Genomic DNA, 20,147 nt, shown 5'->3' on the forward strand with positions numbered 1-20,147 from the left:
CAATTCAACCAATCAACGTTCAGAACACTGATTAGGGGGGCAAAAGTAGAAAAATTGACAGCTAACAACAAAAACCCTAATAAGTTATTGTGATAGTGAGTTAATATCATGACTGAGACAAAAATTGTCTGAATTACTAAAAGGATGTTTTGGGGCCATGTACAATGTATTTACATAATTTTCTGCCATTCTTTGCCAATCCTATACATAGCCCCTTAAAAAAACTATGCAACATACTTAAACCCCAGACTAAACAGGGCATAGCTCTGTACTTTGTCATAGTGGAATTATATGTCTTTGCCATTACGCACTCTACATAGTTAAAAATTAGGTTTCTATTACATTAAAATATTTTAACATGTCATACAGCCGTTCAATATTAATCAATATTTAGATCTTATTTAGTTAAACAGGAAGGGAGTTAAATTAAATAGGTATATGTAGTGTTATTCACAGGGAAAAAAATCAGAAATAATAATATTTAATTTTTTTATCGAAAAGAAATACTTTAAACGAAGCTCTTCTCCCGGTTTAAGCATTAAAACGTTCTTTATAACCTTTTTTTTTTGTCGAGGCAAAAATTCATTGATTTCAGGAGAGGATCACCTCCCCCAAACCCCCCCATTCTCTGCAGACGCCCCTGTACATTTTCGAAATTGCAGTTAATTAAATAAGAAGATATAGTATCAAAATATATGCGTAAGTACATTTGTGAACCTACCTTCGGAACTGTGTGACAACTCAATCTAAAAAATAACAATGAGTACAATGTACATATCTATATTAATAGAGCCTAGCTTGTCTGCCAATGACTCATTTTTAATGACGATCATGGGTTTGCTTAATTGAATGCGTCATAGTAAAAAAAAAAAAAAGTATGTAATGAATGTACTAAGGGTTGTCCGCAGGATCATAATTTTTTTTTTTGGGGGGTGGAAATTTCAAAAATCTATAGCTATTCTAAAAAAATTAAACCTTTTGAAAATATATTCACATAGAAGTAGTATAGTAAAGGGCCTAATCAAGGGCGTCTGCAGGATTCTATTTTGGCAGGGGCTTGGTTTTGGAATTTTGAAAAAAAAAAAAAAAAAATCTAGAGCTAATCTAAAAAAATTAAACTTTTTGAAGAAAAATGTCACATGGAGGTTGCGTGGTTAACGGTTTAATCTGGAATGTACGTAGGACAATATATATGTTACTTATATAATATTTTTGTTCGGGAGGAGGGGGAGGGGGAGAGTAGGCTTGTCTTTTGTAAAATTTTGTGGAAAGAAATTTCAATGATTGAATTTGAAATATTTAAATTTTTGATAAAAATTTTCAAAATCTACAGCTTCTCCCAAAAAATTAATTATTAGATTAGAAAAACTAAATTTTCTAGAATTTTTTTTCAAAAAAAATTTCAAAAATCTATAGCTGTTGACAAAAAAATTATATTTTTTTGGAAAAAAATATCAAAATTAAATTTCAAATATTAACTTCCTTGAAAAAAAAAAATTATAAAATCTAGAATTATTCTCAAAAAATTAAATTTTTGGAAAAAAGTTTCATAAGTCTGCAGCTATTCACAAAAAATTAAATTTCAAATATTTAATTTTTTGGAAAAAAATTTCGGAAGTCCTTAGCTATTCTCAAAAAATTAAATCAAACTTCAAACATTAAATTTTTTGACTAAAAAATCAGATATTAAATTTTCTTGTAAAAAGCAAACATTTCCTTAATTTGGGGGGAGGGACACCTTGAACTTTAGATTAGGTTTAGGAGCAAGCATATGTAGTTAAAGCTCAGCGTGTCATTTGAAAAAAAAGAAATGACAAGAGAAGTATACAATAACTATATTGTAAAAACAATGTTCATCGAAGCCTAATAACTGAGCAGTACTCCCACTAATTTTCAATAAATATTTATATTTAAGTATTCATGAATGGTTTCATAAATTTATTAATATTGCACTTTTAACTTATTTCTTTTTCTTTAATGTTTTTCTAAAAAAGAAAAAAACAACATGTTTATTACCTATGAAAATTAAAAACTCATCAGTCAAAAGATAAAAGTTTCATATATATTTTCACTCAACTATGTTATTAGAATATTAAAAATGGATATAACTGTGTTCATTCTTTCCGATATAGATACATTACAAAGACCCATTAAATCAAGTTGTGGTTAACACCCTAGTCTATAAAAGAGGGTCAATAAATCATATTTATGTCTGTTACGTAAGTTACGTAAATGATTGACAACTAGACTAATATACAGGGTTTATAAGCAAAAAAAGTTCGTTTTCTTTTCGAAAAGATTGTTTCTAAAGTAAGGGCCAATATACAATCAAAATGACCTAATTGTATGTATAATTAAACAGTGTATCCTCTAGCATTGGTTTTATGTTATTCGATTTAGAAATGTCGAAAGAACACCAACGAAAACAAGTAGTAGATTTACTTCGTGCCCAAGTTCGTCCTTCTGAAATAGCAAGGATTGTCATCAGAAATGTCAATAACGTCATTTCTCCACATTTCTTCCCAAAAAGGGGGAGTTATTGCGGATGGATACATCCAGGTTCTTCAGGACGTTGTAAAGCCCTGGGTATATCATTTTCTAGCAAGGCGGAGCTCCATATCATAGCAGTAACAAATAACAAAATTGTGTTCAGACAACTTCGGGAGATTCTGGTCTAAGGAGAAATGACCGTCATCATCACCAAATTTGAATCAACTGGATTATTATTTTTGGGCCGAATTTGATAAGGTTTGTAGGACCTGCCAAGATAATTTCATTCATTTAAAAGCTTCCATTGTCCAGGGAATGGGCTTCCTTGATTCCGTCAAAATTGTCAGACCATATAGAAGCTGTGTGGTTGCAAATGGTGGATAATTTGACTTTTGAATAATAATTAATGTTATAGCTTGGGAGAGCTTAAAACAGAATTTCTTATATCGTTTCCAGTTTTCTGGTAATTATACTCAGAAATTATTTAGCGTAGACGGGTCATTTTTTGTTATAAGCCCTGTATAAAATATTTTAATTAGTATAAATGTAAGTACACTAGTCACAACTGATTATAGCTGATCTAATGAAACGTCATGAGCATTCTTTCTCTCAAATTATCAGGGTTACCATGTATATTTTAGGATTCTTTTTTGACATGCCAATTCTACACTGGATTTTCATCATTGCTTAAACATGTGTAGCAAATCCTATGGATCAAAACACGTACTCTTACCCTTTATTACAAAGTAAGTTTGGTGTGATATATGTGAGTAAATTCGATTTAACTGTTAGGAAAAATTGGTTAATCTCTCATCTTCAGAAATAAATCCAATAAAGTATCGATCTCAACTTTCTAGTTCAAGTCAAATTGCGAGGCGAAATTAATGTTGTACAAAATCAGAAGGATTGGAACAGTTGGTCATTGTTGTCATGTCTCTTGATCAAAAAATTGGAGTGCATTCAAAATAATTTTAAGTTATTTAAAGAAACAATGAGGCTAGGCATTTACTTTTACGTTATTAACACTTTGACTAGTTCACAAGAATGTATTCGGCTGAGAGATTTATTCAATAATATGAAAATGCAACAGTGATATACAAAGACAATCAAACACCAGCATGTTTCACTAAAAATCATCACTACAATAGGAGAACTAAACATATGGAGATAAGATATCACTTTATGTGAGAACAAGTAGAGGCTAAATCCATTAGAGTAAATAATTGTCAAAGTGAACATATGGCAACTGATATTTGACTAAAGTACGGTAGTTTTAAACTTTATAGAAATATTGTTAAAACTTGGAGGCATAATTGTAAAGTGAGTATAACATTCATTATGTGAGACTTTAGATTTTCGAGAAGATACATTTTAACATATGAGGCTTTATATTTAATTCAGATCTTAACATAAACTGAAAATACAAATTAATTATGAATGATATACATAAGAGACCAACAACAAAAACATACAACATTGAAAAAAACAATGCCTTGTTTCATGAAAGTACCATTTATGGTCTTGAATTTTATGCAAGAAATAGGTACCCTGAATTCCAAACAACAGCGCCTTTTTGCTGCTTATTAGGCGCTTATGAAATTCATTTAACGTTAAATCGTCAACTACAGGCCTAAAAAAGAAAGATCCGAATCGTGACACCATAACACCATTTAATTTTGAACAAAATAATGCTTTTTGCAAAAAAATTATATACTAGTTGGAGAATTTTGAATAAACTTATCGAAAGAAAATTGTTCCAGTGAAGATACATTTTTAACATTAATCAAAAAAACTTTTGGCATGATAGACTTGACTCAATATTTAGTTTTCAGTAAAAGTTTCGGTTATGTTTTTCAAAGTCAGGTAGAACCTCTAGAACGAAAGCTTCGTTTCTATCGATATAGTAGGGTATGTATTTCTTATACAAGTGTGAGATAGTTCTTTGAAACAGAAAAATCGTGAGCAAAAATTTTGCTCAAGAAATTACCAAAGGAGATATGCAAAAATATATCTAAAAAAGTATTTTGGAAGTGAAAGAAAGTTGAGATCAGAGAAAAAATGAGCTCTATGATATTAATGTTGATTTGAAATATATATTTATTTAATAATAACTGATTCTATGATTTATTATTTCTGAATAAGTGGTGAATTTAAGTACATATATAGCTTAAGGTCCATACATATATTTTTCATACCTTTCAACAAATAATATTTTATTTAACTAAAGTGTAGATAAAATTAGTAATATTCAAAATTAGTTTTAGTAATAACTAGTTTTAGAAGTGGTCCTTAATGTTCAAGTTATATTTCGGTATAAGTATATGTATATAAAGTAGTCATTGATTTAGATAGTATTGATTTTTACGCAACATTTTCCTACAAAGGGGTCACTTAACCTCTTAAAACTATGTAATTATCTATTTGATCTACTTTTATGAATATTTAATTATCATTGAAAATCAATCAATTGATTTGTCAATGTTCCTGTTATTCTTTATAGTGTTAGATCATGAATAATTATGAACATCTCATTAACTCAAACCGATTGTCCCTTGAATTCTTTCAAAACACAACTGTACATTCAAAGTTTCAAAGTACATGTATTGCTAACTTTTTCTTGATGTAATAAAATGCTTTTTTAAAGGAAATTATTCTCATTTTATCCAACCATGTATTCTTGGTGATAAAACTTAACTAATATGATATAATTGTTAGTCCAGGAAACCCATAATATCAAAAGTTAAAACCCACATTACCTAATTATTCATTATTTTTATTTGACATAATTTTTAATACATTTTTGTTATACTAATTATAATTATTGAAATCAATCGAAAACTGTTATTCATTTCACGTTTAATGTAACAATTTTAGTTAGACATTGAGATTGATTAATTATATTTTAAAATATAATAAAATAAGACAATTTGGCTCATAGTAAAATGTACATCAGATTAGTGATATTGAATCAAAATACCCGGGCAATCTATAAAATTTCCACTAGAGTGGTAATTTTACCTTCATTTACATTGCCATGTAAAATGATAATGGATAATTTTATTGTTAAAAAATTCATTGCAAGCAGTTTGAACATTAAGAATTTGATAATGATACAATTTTATTATAAGCAATTTGATAATCGTGGACACTTTGATTAAAATTTATATTGTATTCTGACAATCAAACTATTGTATGATAAAAAATAGTCATGTGAGACTCCATTTTATTTTGAAAATATACTTTGGCCAACAATTTCTACAGGTGGAAAGCTGGTCCCTAAGGGAGATCAAAACCTATCACCGCCGCTATTCTGAGTATCAAGGACCCCTTCTAATATACTATAATACACCCCGGCCTACGAGTTATGCAAGTTAAACACTTTTCCACGAGGTGCGTCATTACCTATGTAATGTCTATTTTGTAGATCATATGTATCCAGAGAACTAAAGTGCTCCATCTGCGTCCATAAATACCACGCTTCAGAACCTTAATTCAGTCATTTTTCTCCGCTTTTAGTGGCTAACTTAATTGAGTCTCTACTTACAGGTGTCTACTATTATTTATAAAATGAGGGATGATATTCTTAGAAAATTCGAGGAAGAGGTGGGAGCAAAATTTGATATATGATATTACTAAATTAAAACATTTTTTAACTTCTACTGCCTGCTATATGACTATATTTTAAATAGTATTTCACAGAGGTAGATGTTAACGACTGGACGACCTATTAAAGAATGAAAAAAGAAAAAAAAGGCACACATACCAACCGGTATTCCTATTCTAATCGCTAAACTATGTCATTTTATAGGGTTTTATTTTTTTTAACATATAGCATTCAACCGTTTTTAGTGTTCCGTTTCACGTTCAATTGCTAAAGTAGAAAAAATTAATTCGGGTAATAAGTTATATGTACGGCTAAATTGGTAGGTTGAGGTATACTTTCTTATAAAAGCTCTGTTAAATAATATTATACAGCTAATAACTTGTTTTTATTTTAGGAATAGTCATAGTTTGGAACAAATTGGAACTTACCAAAGAAATTCTAGTTTTCTAGAATTTTATTAAGTACATTTATAAATTAGCTTTATTCATTTGGTTCAAACATGGTGTTAGGACAACAGGAATCATGTTTCTAGTTGTATAGTTGATTGATAGTAAAGACTTTAACATATGATAATTTCTTATGTTACGATTTATACGCATTTGGTCCCTGCCAAAATCCTGTAAATTCAAATTTTAATACCTCTTGAACGTATTCATTATAATTTTACATTTAATTACATTGCTGAAATTACAAACAATAACAATTCAGATATAGTCCTGCTTTCAAAGATGTTAGGTTGGTGAATAAATTTAAGAATTCAAAATCTGATTTTAAAATTTTAATAACTTTATTGAAATAACTTAAAATTATTTATGTACGACTCAATATTTCAAATTATTCTGTGACTACAATGTATCTGTTAAATTAAATTGAATGAGATAATCTGGTATCTGTGAAGTAATTGGTTGAGACATCAATATTTGTGATACAGGATGACGTCAACTTAGTTACAAAAAAATCGTACGCGGCAAACTGCCCTGGAGAAAATTGCCGAGGCGGAAAATTGCCCGTATTTTGTTCAAACTTCATGATGAATAATAACGGATTATAAATTCACTTGATTCATGACAAATATCTAAACATATTTGTTTGTTCCATCCCCCCCCCAAGGGAGTACCTTCAAGTGTGAGAAATATTATTGCAATACAATTAGCTTGCAATTTTTAAATTCCATACAATCGTCTTTGAAATGGATTTGGAGTATTGGTATGAAAGAGGAACAAAAAATAGCTTTGGACCTCTTAAAATGGGCTTGAATGCCCCTGCCTCGGCTTGTCCCGGGGGTAGTGCGGGATTGATAAAAACCACCGCCAATATAGCCATGGAAACTATCTAATACTAAAAAATAGTTTCAAGTCCACTGGTTGCTTTGGGTACTTGGAGTGCCCACTGGATCCTTAAAAATCACTGCCAATTCATCCAAGGAACACTTTAATACAAAAAATAGTTTAAAACTACCCTTTACAAATTGGAAACCGTATTTATTCTGTGTTTTTACATCGTTTAGCTCTTTTTTTTATGGATGTTACGTTACATGCAAATGGAATTATATGTATATCAAGATATTTTTTTTCTTTAACTTTGGAATGGAGTACACTCAATTTTTAAATTACTTTTTTGTTATTCTTTTAGGAAAGGTTAGAGTATCTTTAATAACACATTATAAACTCGCTATATTTTGTTATTATTCATCATAAAGTTTGAACAAAATACGGGTAATTTTCTCCCGGGCAATTTTCTTAACTGGTAATTGTCCTCCATTGTAATTTCCTCCAAGGCAGTTTTCCGCGCACGGGTTGAATTATAATTAGTTAATTTTAATCTTTGAACAATTCTCAACAGTCATAGAAGAATAGTCTCATAGTTGGCAAGAAAAAAATTGGCTAATTACAAACTGAATGTGGGTTTTTTTTTTTTTTTTTTTGATAAAAGGTTGGTTGATACTATAAAGGTAACAACTTAGGAGAGACGTATTCCGTCACGCTGCCTTTAACAAAAGTTAAATTACAACCCGTTCCACTGTCAAATATATTTTTTGTTGACAAATTTATTGGATTAGAAAAATATAATTTTGGCCATACAACGTCAACAAAAATCCAATGTTTTTCCAAAATTGTACTCAAAACATGTTGAGAAATGTTTGAAATGTAAAAAAAGAAGGCTGTATTGTAGGTGGTGGATTCTTGGTAACGGTTTATTTTAGAGAAAATTTCAAAAGAAGTTATCGAGGTATCCTTGTAAGACACTACTCATGAGGTCTGTATCTAAGAAGGACATAGATATGAATTACTCTGATGTCGATCCTCAGTTCTACTCTGAGTTCAAAAGCAACTTACACCTATAACTTCCCAACAGTATCTCAATGTTACTCTCTGTTATTCATAAGGACACAAACTAGTGAGTAATTATATTTATATGTTCTCTCTTCCAAAAATAAACAATAATGATAACAGTTTAGGAGTTTAAGCTCAGTTCAGGCTGCAACAACAAAAAATAATGCACACGCTCTAGGTTATATTTTACACAACTCAAGTTATACTGCCTCTGTAAAAAATGAATCCAACAGATAGGTGACTTAAGCATAGGGGCAACGAACTCTCAAACATTTAATAATTTTGTTTCTACTTTAGGGATTGGTTAATATTGTGTACAGGCCCTAGACTTTTTAGTAACACCATTTTGCAATGTATATGATCATATGGAGATCAATAGAGGACCTCTACCACCCAATGCTAGTAGTCATGATAGTCTAATTTACTATGGGCGTCAGTATTCTATGACCAATAGGGCGAATAAATATCGTAAGCCTTCTGGGTGGGGACCACTGTTGTCGAGTATTAGTTCAATTTTGAAGACCAACAATTTATAAATTACCTAAATAATTAACGATTAAACATGTATGTGGATTTTGTAAAGGTTGTATGGATGTGAAATTTACTTTAGCTATTTTGTCAATTGAATATAATAAGGAATGTTGTAGAAATATCTCTGTAATTATTCTTATTTTTATTTTTTTAATTTTAATTAAAAAAAGGATGTCTAAAATTAATGACATTCATTTCAAAATCCTAGCTATAATCTGAAATACGTATTAATTGCACTACGAATTCCAATTAAAAAAAAGTTTAAATTTTAATTTAATTCTTCAATAGTTAAATCTTTGCAAATATTCGCTTATGCTCCCTATTTTTATCTCTTCTCGAGTATATGCATCTCAAACCTTTCTGCAAACATTTCATAGTCTTTTGGGCTTTGTAATGTAGTTTCATTTTCATATACTATCAATTTAGTTATGGATAAATTAGTAATATGTTGTTGCTTTTTTGTAAAATATTTTTTAACTTTCTGAATTTGAAACATACTATGTAAAAAAAACTTAAAGATCATTCTTTATAATTTTGAATACCCCTGAGTTTAGAAATACCATATTTTTTCTTCGATTCTCTTTGAAACCGTACAGGATTTCTTCGAATTACTCCCAGGTGGCACTTGATCACTTTGGAAGTCTTTTTGGAGTTTGGTCGTTAAGATCTTGGTCGATCACAACTTCCAGCTATTTATTGATGACGTTTAACTGTTTTTCATACAGACACATAGATATCAAACTGAGCTAATGCACATACAGGGTCGTCTGAATGATTTTTGTTTCAAATGGAGGCTTGTCTCTCAAATTTGAGGTCATTTTGTATAAAAAATAATCTTTTTTGTTAGTGGGGACTGGGGAGCTAAGAAATTTGGCGGAATACGTAATGGAAAGTTCATTTTTTTAAACAATGTTCTGATTTATTAAGTACTAATTGTGCTGTTTTAAATTTGCTAGTCTCCCGGTACCACTATAGTAACTGGTGTACCAAACAATGCTACTCCAAAGTTCAGAGTACTTACTCTTATGTTATTCATAACTATATATCTTATTTATCTAAATAACAATGCTTTACAGTAACTTAGCTGGTGGTACGTTTTAAAACATTTAGAAAAATTACATACATTGACCTTTTACGTCCGATTTCCTGTGGCAGCTTCATATGCAAAATCGAACGCGTTGTTCCGGCTGACGGAGGCAGAATGGAATAAAATGTTATTTCTATGCTTATATTGTTCAAATAAAGGCCGTATACATTGCCCATGTTACTCTCCTTATTGATCTCGATGAGGACAAACTTTGTATAAGTTACGATATTTAATACTAGTTCTACAAAATGTAGATTGCAAAAGTTGCATCCAATAAACTTAATTCATCATAATAGTCAATAAAAGCCTTTTTAAGGCAATAATTGGTTATTTATTCCTTGTTAAACTCTACTTAAATTAGATATTTTTAGCCTACTCCCTAGAACTACAAGGTTTATTTGCCCCCCCCCCCAGATTATTAATTTCCCCATAATTTAATCACAGTTTTTTTTAGAAAATAATGTTATATTTTATTTTAAACTTACCAATTTAAAGATAAGCTTAGCCTACATATGACCTTTTTAAAAGTTTAATAATTTATCTCATAGAGCTCATCGAATAAATAAGAAAATAGAACAAATATAAAAAAACATCATTATTACAACATATACTCGTATATATGGACATTGGAGACACATATCCACACATAGAAACAGAAAATACAACAGAGGAATCGTAATAGTATAATTACTTAAAAACTACAAAATATCCTTAATATATCACGGTGTCATAACTGAAGTTCATAAAATTAAGATTGACAGTTATTGATATGGTCCAAACTATTTAAGAGCTACCTTTACTATTTTTATGAGAAAGGTAAATATTTTTACAGCGTGCCCTAGAGATCAATGCTTTGAGTCTAATAATTACTTTAGAGCCCACACATAGTGTTTTGTATGTTTTCTCAAAACTAGGAGTTCGTGTGAAGAGGGACTCCTTCCAATCCTCTCCCCATTTCAATTCCTGACAACTTCTATTATTTTATTCAACACCCTGCAGTCTCGGAATACCTTTAGGATTATTTGTGTTTGGTTGTTTTCTGCACAAATAGAACGTGAGTCTTTAAAGTGTTACCCTGTAAAGAAAACCCTCGACTATATTCTATATTTTGGATACAACTGGCTTGGACTAAGAATAGGACCCCAGACGGACTTTAGGTAATGACGAACCCTGAATTCCTTCTTTACTGTTTCCACAAAAGTATCTTTAAAATCTTCTTTTAGTAAGGTAGATCCTCATTTTCTGATTAGAAATGTTCTATAATGGATCTTCTCGGTTGACTCTTAAGTTGAAGGAGTATTACTGACGGAAATATTTGAGCATTTCCCTAGTGGATGAGTTTCTCGAGTTTCAATGACGTCACCACCGGATTTAATCCTACTCTACGTCCCGAACTTTCATAGATTTTTGTTTTGACGAGCTCACTCTCAAATAGTAAGGCCTCCTTGCCTATTGCAAGCCACTAGGCATTTCTGATCTCTTCGGGTTTACTTTGTATTTCTCTATATGGCGAATAACATACTTTCCTCTTCAATTTCTATTAGGATCGTGCTTAGTTTTACTCCATGGGAATTTACTGGATTTTGACATTTTAAAAAAGTTGTTCCATATTTCATGTAACGACTATTTTTATATATTTTTTCAACGTTCCCCATAACATGGGTCATCCCTGATTCCATATTTGCAATTTTTTCAAGTCTAAGTGGTTTTATGTCTGTTCTTATCCATACCTAATGAGTATAGTCGTTATTTTAGACCAGATCCCCTCCTCCTAAGTATCCATGTGGCTTTTGAATGCCCTCTAACGAGATATATATTTTAGTGTCAATCCAAAATTCAATTTAGATAATAAACTCTTATTGACGATACGTAATCATACTCTTATTTTCTACTTTCAAATTTGGAAATTATTTTTATCCATTATTCACAAGTAAAATCTAAAATTTTGTAAGGAAAAAAATCTAAAGTAGAAGAGTGTAACAACACTGTAATGATACCATCTTCTTGTAGAAACAAATTGTACAAACTAAAAAGAGGAGTTAGTTTTAACACGCTGAATACGCTCATTTTTATTTCTCTTGTAATAAGAATCCATCAACATTTATAAAATAAAGATAATTCTATCAAATTATGAAGCAGAAATTTTAAATTAATAAGCTTCTCCCCCTCCAAAAGCAAAAAAATTAAAAATTATTAAACCTACATAGGAATCGTAAATGCTTACAATATATCTTCCTGAAGAGAATTTTTCTGACTCATTTTAATTTTTTGACTGGATATAAAATACTTTTTAGAGGTATGTGTTTTAGGGAAAAACTCAGTTTGAGTTATATTCTTTTACATTTGGAAATGTTTAATAAGTAAAAATTCATTAATTATGGACTTGAAATGAACTCGAGTAATGCCTCACGACAGGATAAAATTTACAAGGACTTGAGATTCGAATGTACTTGCAGTATTACGACTTTTTATCCTCTCTGTCGTCGGGTTCAAATCTCATGCTAAATATTGCATTTATCATGTACTTGTACTCTATCATCAGTCATAATAGTATACCATAAGGGCCTCAAAACTAGCCACAAGTGGTGTTTAATGTCTAATCTGAAGCTAATAAATATTTTAGTTCGTATGCACTATTATTCAATTATAAGAACTTTTTTGGAAAATTGAAAGGATGGTTGAATGACGTCATAACACATCTTAGTGATGTCACGTAGATTTAAAATCTGAAGCCGAACTCATTTCAAAACTTGAGTGCTCTAATGAAGTCTATAGAAATTCAATTATACTTTAGTGTGATCAAGTCCAAGACCCGAATATCAATCCTTGTTCTTTTCAAATGATCGCATATAACAACATGGAAATATTTATTTTATGCACGAATGAAAAAGTCAAATCTCACAATTAATTTAGAAAAAATAAAAGTAAGTATTTGATAATGAATAATATCAATTAGTTAATTTTTACCATCTGAGTAATTCAAATTAATAATGTAAGTGTAAGAAATAAAACCTTTTTTATAGAAAGAAAAAGTTCAAATATTAAGTTATTATTCATGACGCACACTTAGATCAAATAAAAACCCGTTAAAGGACACAAAAATATTTTTTAATTAAATTTAATTGTGTTGAAGATATTGAGTAAATGGAAAATGTTGAAATACGTAATATTTTGTAATTAGTACTTTTAGAATACGTAATATGCCAAAAAAAAAGTATACGAGTACAATAATAATTCCATTATCTTGAATTTACGATTTACACCCACTACTTTCGGTTCATAAGATGGTTTGAATATTCATAGCAACGATTATAAATGTTTTTTAACTATCCTTACGGTACCTTATTATCCATAATAAAGTTACTTCTCTAGCATAAAAGTTTACAATGTTGTTTTTTTTGTGAGCTGTCAATTTGTCTGCTACGTTATCCCTCAAAAGTGATTGATTAATAATTCCATATCTGGGAAAGATTGATATAAATGGAGACTGATTTGCTGAATGTCCCTTACAATTACAAGTCTTGCATAGTTGTAGGAAGCACCGTGATGTTGAATGCCCATTTATTAAAAGCTTATAGAACACTTATTGTTTGAATTATACATCTTCTCCTCGATAAAGATTTGTTTTCTCTCTTTAATTTGGTTCTTCGATGACGTATTCTGACGACATTTGCTATCAGGTCGTTCAGGCTCGATGTATAATTTTCGTTTTTTTTAGAGGTGGATATCTATATAACAAAATATATAGCAAAAATACTGGAAGATTATTCGAGAATAAATATTCTATTCTTACAAAAGAGCTAGGTTTTTGGACATTAGCGTGCCTTTATCGTACTTTCTGAACATGACTTGAAAAAGAACTTCACATATTAATCAATCAAAGGAAATGTTTCACAAATCAGCAAATTGACAAAGTTTATTACACTGACTTGTATAATCTTGATTTTGTGCTTCTTTCTTGAGAACAATTCATTCAAGTCAAGAAAGGGATTTCTTAAGATCTTTAGATGAACTTCAATCTCCTTGAAACCATCTTACAAACTCTTTTCGGGTTCTATAGGGATTCCCATTGAGAATTTTAAAATTTATAAAAATTCAGGAGAAAAACAAGCCCAAAATGCTGATACATAGAACATATTCTCTCTTTTCCGAAGAGAGGCCATCCTAAAGTAATTTTCCTAGAGCGGTTTCCATGTTATATGATTATATACCTATGAGTTGTATCTCCTGAAAGAATAAGAAGTCGAGGTAGAGAGATTTTTGGTAAATTATTAAATCCTTGTGAGGTATACTCAGATGTAAGATTTTTTACATCCTTATTATAATCAGTTGGGAGTTGTATGTACTTCACCTTTATTTTAGCGAACTCTAGTTGAAAATGCATGAGTTCTTTATTTTCTTCACCACCTACGAGAAGAACTTTGTAATCAGACTCTTCATATTTTGATAAATGGGATTTCCATTGGTCCAATTATACCTTCAGACTGGAATGTTCAGATCCCAGTTGAGGGTCGGTCAAACACTGAAAGCAAAGCTTTGAGCCTCGAGAAACATGTCATTTGATTGCCTAACTCGATTTCTTCAAATAGTCTAAAGAATTTTCCTGTATACTGGAATACATAACTGTGGTAGTCTTAGATGTGATTTGCGGTATCTTTAATAGTGAAAATGACTAGGAGAATATAAATCTGGATTATTATCACAAACTGTTAAGATGAAGATTTTAATGCAATAGATTTTTAAGAAAATAAATCCTTAAATTGATTTGGGGGGGGGGACTGCAGCTCCTCCGGCCCCCTCAGCCTGCTATACTCTAATAGATCTACTCTACAACTAAGCATCTTTAATATGTACAGCAGATTATATATCAGCCTAATATTGTATGTACACATTTATATAATACATCACAACCTTCTTTCCTTGTTTCTTTTTGGAGGAAAGGGAGCAAAATACCATAGAACTAAAGAAGTGATATAAATGAACGATTATTTGGTCAGTTTTTTTTTTGTCCAACTACTATCTCTAATTAATAGTGATGTAAATCGTGTGTGTTTTTTGCTAATCGTTTTTTGAAATTGGTAATCTGAATAATGAATTTTCTTCCCTTTAGTAGCTATCATTATTATTTGATTCCTGAGTGCTGACCTTCCTTTCCTAAATAGATTCAATTATTTTGAAAACTTGATTGAACATTCTTATGTGTGCATAAAAAACGGAGAGTAACCTTGATGACTTTTTGATGAGTTACAATTATAATTCCTTATTGGACTCAGAGTAGAACTGGGGATCGACGTTGGAGTTATTCTTGCCAATGACCTTTTGTGTGTACTTATCTTGTCACAGCTAATTGTAGTTGATCTCGTCCAAAACATTCTTCAATTGTCGGGGATACTATTTTTATTTTCGTTTTTTACATGCCCATTAACACACGATTTTTATTACTTTTTATTAGTGTTCGTAACATTGATGAGCTGTAATCAAATCCCTACTTATAAATTAGTCAAAGTGGGTTACCAAATTAAAATGTTCACGCAATTTATTTATAAGCAATTTTCTTGTTAGCTGGAGGAAATGCCACTTAAATAATTTTCTGGCTTCCAAAATTAAGTTTATCATCGCTTTTCCACTCCCCTAAACAAGGAACATTTTAAATCACAGAATCTCTGTATTTTGAAAGAGAGGCTTGTTGAGATTTGAAGATTATAATATCCAATTTTTTTAGAAATAAAATCTCAAATGCACCTCAAGATGAAAAAAAATATATATATATTATCTTAATTCACTTTTGCCAAAACGATACTATTGCCTCAAGAACAGATTTTGAAAAAAATTATATAACTGTGTCAATGGCAAAAGTTTGCACACACCTTCATAAATTGAAGCAGAGTTGTGTAATTTAAGATACTTCTTTTTTATGGAATTTTAAACAATTATTAGATCACTTTTCACAATTAAGTATGAAATTAAATATTCTACTGAAATACTTGTTTATTAATATTATTTTAATAAATTCTTGAATAATAGAATTGTATTGAAGATCAAAAACTTATAAAAGACTTGAAAGTTAAATAAATGGACACTGTTCAATTGCAGAATTTTCCACTTCAAAAACAGGCATTTAATAAAATTCATGTCCTGTATTTTCCGAATGCTCAAAACCAAAACCACGAATCTTTCTAATAAAGTTTTCTATATTCATTTCAACTAAATATTATTTACCTAAATCTGTACGAAATCATTTTTATACACCATTGCTTATTTTTATGTCCCAATATCTACAAAAAGTGATTATATAAGGAGTTTTTCTATCAAATACCAAGTATGTTTCTTGAAGGAATTGAGAGTGCCCGATGGATATCCCCAACAATTTGAAATTGTGATCTTCTGAAATAACTACAGGGAATATCATTCAATTTATTCCTTAATTGCCAAGAAATCATCATTTTCCAATCCCAGTAGTCAGGTACGTATGGAAGATAATTCAAGTTGTCAATTGATATTATTCCATATTTTTTAGCCAGTAGCAGATCTGTAGAAACATAAATTATTGATTAGATCCTACCCCAGGTCTTTCTTTAATTTTTCTTCTTGGTGAAGTAGTTTGTGCTGATGATGACTGACACTAACGCTCACAATCCTGTTGAAGTTCAGAATCATCCAGAGTATCATCGGATAAAAATGCTGATGTCCCAGTCTTCATAAGACTTCTATACCTTTAAAATAAAATATAATTTATTTTTATTATTTAAATTTGATTTTATTGCATCATGGCATTTTGTCTAAATTTTGTTGAAATATTAAGTTGTTCCCTGACTTTTTTTTTACTTTTTCTCTCTCTAATTCTTGCAATATTATAAATTTTTTCTCCTCTTTTCTTTCATTTGTTTGACTCTAATATAAGGTAGTACCATAATTAATGTAAGAAAAATTACTTTATTTATTATTTTTACCACCTCTTAAATTAAACTAATCAGGGATCACTGCTCAGTGGTAGACAGTAAAAACTATTTCGTACCATCATTAAAATATAAAAAATGCAGTTTGTAACTATATTAATAAAGAATAGTCTCTTTGTTTGTATGTATGTATATATATGCATCAATGTTGAAAGTAAGTTAATTTTTGATTATAGACTCAAGTCATGATTGAATTTCAACTTTTAACTTTCGCTGTCTTCAATTTAAAAATAGAAAGAGAAAATATCGCGTGCGGGCAAAATTTGTAAACCAGCCCCTTGCTCAGTAACATTAAAATAAAATGTGCCGTAATTGAAGAACAAATAAAAGCAATCTCAAAAACTCGTGGTTGCAAATTATTATATAAGTATTTGTCATCAATATGTATAGAGCAATAAAGGCATTCCGTAATCATTATCAATGTAAATAATTTTTTGCTAGAAAAAGCTACACCCACACAATACCTGGATTGAATAAATGGTATCCAGGAGAGAGAAAAAAAACAACAAAAAACCATACTAACTCAATATTAATACGTAAGACTTATTTGTGAGGGTTTATTAAATATTTTGAGCTTATATTACAATAAATAACGAAAATATTCTTTATTATTATGTTTACATATTTTAATGTTTATGGGATTGTAGTGAGTATTTCAAGAAGTTGGGTTCAATTGATAAAAATGAATGACATGAAAATGCTATGAAAAGAAATCAAATTCTTCTGTTCAATAATTATTAGAGATTTGAATGAATAAAATGTTCTAGGTATACCTGGCAAAACATTTTTCAAGGGTGGGGAAAGCATCAAAGAAGGTACCTTGAGTGGCAGTTTGTACTATTGGGGAAAACTGGGGAGTTTCCAAGGATTCAACCAATCAACGTCATCAATTTATGCAATTTATCTTATTTATACTTTGTATTTCTTATACGTGGGATAGAGTGAAGGTTTATTCAAAATTATACTTGCTATTGTACATCATATAAACTCTCTAGGGGCACAAGTTCCGATCAAAAGGGCAATTATAAATATAACATGTTACCTCATAAAAATACATGATGGAGTGCGATATATGCCTATCCTCTTCCAAATGCCGCTCCATCTGGTTCAAGAGAGTCAACATACGTGATTTAAAGCTTAACTTATGTCCTCTGACCGAAGGGTTATATGTATTTGTTCAAATTCTATCTATTAGGTTAATGCAGATACATATTTAGTCAACAATTTAGACGTAAGATCTGTTCATATTGGCCCATTACTAAAATTTGTTTTCTAAATCTTTTTTTTTTAGCTAGTGGTCTGAAAATGGTTTTATTTAATAAAATTTTCTAATATTTCTACAAAGCTGTAACATTTTTTGGGGCGCTTAAAAATTATGGTAAGGAATAAATCAAATTATTAAAATCATATTTAGCCTTATTACTCTAAGCAACAAAATTCAGATCTTGGAGCAATCATGAGTTAAATCCTTAATTTTATCATTTTTATTCTAGCCGTAGAACACAAAAGGTTACACCTTTAGAGCCTTGATAAAAATATCAAGTTTGTAGGGAATACAGTTTAGTGACTATGATTCTTTGAAAAGTGAGCAATGGCTTGTTTTGGGTCTTCTTTTATATGATAACACTAAAATGGGTGTCTTGATAGTTATGAGTAAAGTTATATTAGTCCAAATTTATTTGTTCAAGTCCAGTCAAAGGAGCGGTCCTATCAATCCTTTGGAACAATCCTTTGGACTGTCGGTACAAGAATTGATTAAAAAAAGAACAAATAAAGATGAGTGACGTCATCATAGACCGAACTTTATAACCGAACTGAACCGTACCGATACAGAAACTGTGCAGTCTTAAGTCCTAAATAATGACCAACACAACAATAGTGATAGACCCTTGCCCTACTGACTCTTCTTTGGGCCCTGATTTATTTAGGAAAACATAAATGAGTCCCTTTGTGATTATATCCCAATTCTGTATATTATAAATAATTTTGTAATCTACATTGGAGATATATCGATCCCAAAATTTTGACGTCCCCCTCCTAAACTTCACAGATGTGAAGACGCAAAGTTGTCCCAAAGAACAATCTTTGATAAATGACGTCATAATATATATCTACCATTGACTTTATCATAAATCATTATTCAATAATAAGCTTATTTTTGACTTCAATTAGGCATAATTTAAGAATAATGGTTAAGAATTAATAGGGTTTAAAGATACTTCATGTTTTACTGAACTAATTCAAATGGTAAACTTAGATACTCTATTATAATATTAATTGTCTTGTAGAGGGCGCTTTAAAATTTGAGACGTTTTTCAAGAACCGATCATAAAGATGAAATATATAGACAATGAGTTCTGATAGTAGAAGAACTCATTGATATAGAGTCCTTACGCTGAACAAAAGTAAAGGATATTTTTTTGAAGCTAAACGTTAATTGACCAAAATAGTAAAAAATATAGTTATTTATACATCCATCATTTTAGTTCTTGTATGGAATCGTCCTATACTTCTATAAGAATTGAAGAGTTCCATTAAGAAAAATTGTATCAAATGTAAAGCAGAGGGTGAATCGAAGATAAAAATATTTGAAGGGCCCTCTATGTAGTTAACATACCTATTTATTAATACTACAATTTGAATGTTTTGGTCAACTACGACGGGGTCAACTTCTTCTTCACAAAGTCACTCTATATTTTTATATCTATGGAACCGATAACAGGGGCGAGAAACGGACTGATACAGCCTTAGTGTTTATTGTTAAATTAATATTTTTTAATAAGATAAACTTTATGCATTTATTTACTTTAAAAAACTGTTAAAAAGTGCTTAATTTATAGTAAACAAGTACATTTTATTTAAGGTTGGATGAATACGTACTGTACTATATGTTCTAATGTTAATGAATCCTAATTTATTTACAATACTACCTGCAAGGAATCCCTCAGAGGGATGACTCATTATTTTACTTTTAAATCTATATACGGAATTCACTTTCACATACCCAACAAATCTACGAATACGCGTACGTAAGAAGTAGAATACATACTTATTATATTCAAATGCAAGCCAATACATGTAGGCTACATGGTGTTGTACTTAGGCTGTATGATGTAGCTACTCACATATCAAAATACTTATTATGT

General features: G+C 30.2%; 1 long non-coding RNA gene across 1 annotated transcript; it reads left to right on the forward strand.

Annotated features, from left to right (window-relative positions):
* The first annotated feature begins 8,098 nt into the window (after positions 1-8,098).
* Positions 8,099-9,054, forward strand: LOC121118519 (uncharacterized). Its single transcript, XR_005864485.2, has 3 exons — positions 8,099-8,491; positions 8,548-8,664; positions 8,725-9,054. It is a non-coding gene; the product is annotated as an uncharacterized lncRNA (long non-coding RNA).
* Positions 9,055-20,147: the final 11,093 nt, after the last annotated feature.

This window comes from Lepeophtheirus salmonis, chromosome 5, assembly GCF_016086655.4.
Source record: "Lepeophtheirus salmonis chromosome 5, UVic_Lsal_1.4, whole genome shotgun sequence".
Lineage (NCBI taxonomy): Eukaryota > Metazoa > Arthropoda > Copepoda > Siphonostomatoida > Caligidae > Lepeophtheirus > Lepeophtheirus salmonis.